A 2,650-nucleotide genomic window follows, 5' to 3' on the forward strand; every position below is an offset into this window, starting at 1 on the left:
TGTTGCCCTCACTTCTGCCTTACTAATCCCTGTCCACTTTCTGATTCACCAGCTTTCTCTTATCCATCCTACTCTCTGTTTCCTTCATTAATCAGCTATTAAAGTGTTCCTTCCATCTTTTCACTCATTAGTACATTTCCATCTCAGTCCTTAACCACCCTGACTGGCTGCACCATCCAGCAAAATCTCTTTGTCTAACCAATCAATACAAGTCTTTTTCTCCTTACTTAGTGTCCAGCTCAAATACAACTCACTAATAGCCTCTTCCTTTTCCATTCCCCCTTTGGTATGCTTAGCTTCCCAGTGCTCCTGTCTACTTTCATCATCTCCCTGACTATCCCACTTTTTCTTTGCTAATCTCTTCCAATGAATGCTTTACTGTACTTTTGCATTCCACCACCAAGTTCCTTGCCCTCTTTCCTCTGTCCAGATGATACACCAAAGACCTTCTTGGATGTTTCCCTCATCACTTCAGCTATACTTTCCATGTCATCTGTTGACACTTTCCTACCACCCAGAGCCTGTCTCAGCTCCTCCCTGAACTCTGTGCATCATTCTTCATCTTTAAGTATCTACAATTTAATCCTTGCCTCTGCCTTCACTTGCTCCCCATCCACTGCTGCCTTGCTACATGCATCATTTCCACCACCCTGGAGTCACCTATCTTTTTCAGACTGTGCTGTCTGCATAAGACCAACTCCACTTTTGTAAAAATTACTCTACTTGTACATGCTTCCCTTCTTCTGGAAATTGCATTACCTGTTACCTCAAGAAGATTATTACAGGTAATAGTTCCTCTCACATGGTAAACAAAAACAAGTCTCATGGAAAGCTACTCTGACGGCAGAGTATTGAAAGTCAGCCAAACTAAAATAATAGCTTTTATAATAAAATAAAAATAAGCATGAGCCAAATAAACCGAAATATCATTTTAAATTGCTTTTCTGTGTTTTGCTCTAATGTCTTGGCTTGACTAAAAGCCATAGGCAGCTAATTCCATATATACATTCACTGTATTGTTGTGTGCGTACACACACACACACACACACACACACACACACACACACACACACACACACACACACACACACACACACACACACACACACACACACAACAATACAGTGAAAGTGTCTGCATAACATCTACATAGGTTAATGTGGAATAAATCCATTTGCTTGTGCTTCCATGTCTTGTCACTAAACACAGCCCTTACATCTTTCTAATGTAAAATGTAAAAAATAATAGTAATATTCCCATTTACCTCTCTATTTCATATTTTTCTGCCCCCCTATTTTTAATTAGGGGGGCAGAACTATATGCAGTTATCAAGCTTGAAAATTACTTGTTTCTGTTTTTCCTAAAAATGATTTCCAATGAACATTAAAGAAAGACGTAAGGAATTGCTTTAGTGTTAAAGTTTATTGGTCAAATATTATCACAAGGATCCTAACACCTTGAATCCTTTCTTTTTGAAATTTTGGTATGTTCAAGGATGGTTTGTTTAACTCAGGAGGATCTAACCATTTTGTGGGCTTCGCTGGAAATCCTGTTGGTGTAGCACAGGACCTCCAGCTCCATATGAGACGGCTACAAACAGAAGGAGGAGTAACCAGCTGTCTCTCTGACCAGTAAACTCAATGCACATTACAGTGAATCTACAGCCATGCAATAAATAGAAAACAACTCTTACACTTAAAGAAAACTTTCTTTTTTCTAAGAGGGGGCCCATATTCCTGTCTTTTGAGGAAAAAATTGTTGCGATATAATTTATGGAGTCAACAGTTTGTGTCAAAGCAAAAGTGCTTGTTTTTGTCTGTGACAGGTTCAGATGCAATCTTGAAACTTGCAGACACAATTAGTTTTTACAGCTTCTCTAGTAAGCAGACACATCAAATGGGAAGTTATGCACAGCTTTTCACATGCACAAAAAAAATGTAATATGTAAGTAATGTATAACAAATAAGAATATGTTGGTGGTTTATTCTGCTTCAAGTATCCTCAATAGAGAGCTGTCCCAAGTGGCTGATCTTTGTGTGTACTTTAAGTGATATATAACAGAGTTATTAAATGGCACAGAACAAGCATTTATACTTTGACACGGTCAATTACCCAGCAGGATTACATATATACCACATTGTGGATTACATTATAACACAATCAGCAGCTATTTTGCAGCTGCTGATTGTGGTATTCAAGCTCAAAATGACACCGATTCCACACACCCAACAGACATAGTTTGAAAAAAAAAAATGCCAACACTTAGTGCAATATTTGTACTCTAAAGACTGAAATAAACCTAATATAAACTGCTAAAAGAGGAATGGTGCAAGGACCATGTGTCACACAGCTTTTAAATGAGATCTTGTCATTCCAGTGGAAACTTTGTAATCGACTGCTGCAGAACTGATGAAAATGTTTCAGTCCACAACTAATGTAAGTTTTAGACCTAAATCAAATTTTTCCTGTGCTTGCTGATTCATACTATTATATTTTTTTTTGTGTGCGCATGTTGTAGCTTATTAATGAAGCGAATTAAAGTTTTTTTTTCCCACAAATGAACAACATAAATAACACAGGGCACTCACCCCAAACACAGGCAGTAATTAACGTAAAAGGGAAAGAAAGCCCATGAAAAGATAGCCATGCA

The sequence above is a fragment of the Diplotaxodon limnothrissa genome, linkage group LG1 (assembly GCF_057381915.1).
Source record: "Diplotaxodon limnothrissa isolate DT_005_m linkage group LG1, D_limnothrissa_male_GT1.1, whole genome shotgun sequence".
NCBI lineage: Eukaryota > Metazoa > Chordata > Actinopteri > Cichliformes > Cichlidae > Diplotaxodon > Diplotaxodon limnothrissa.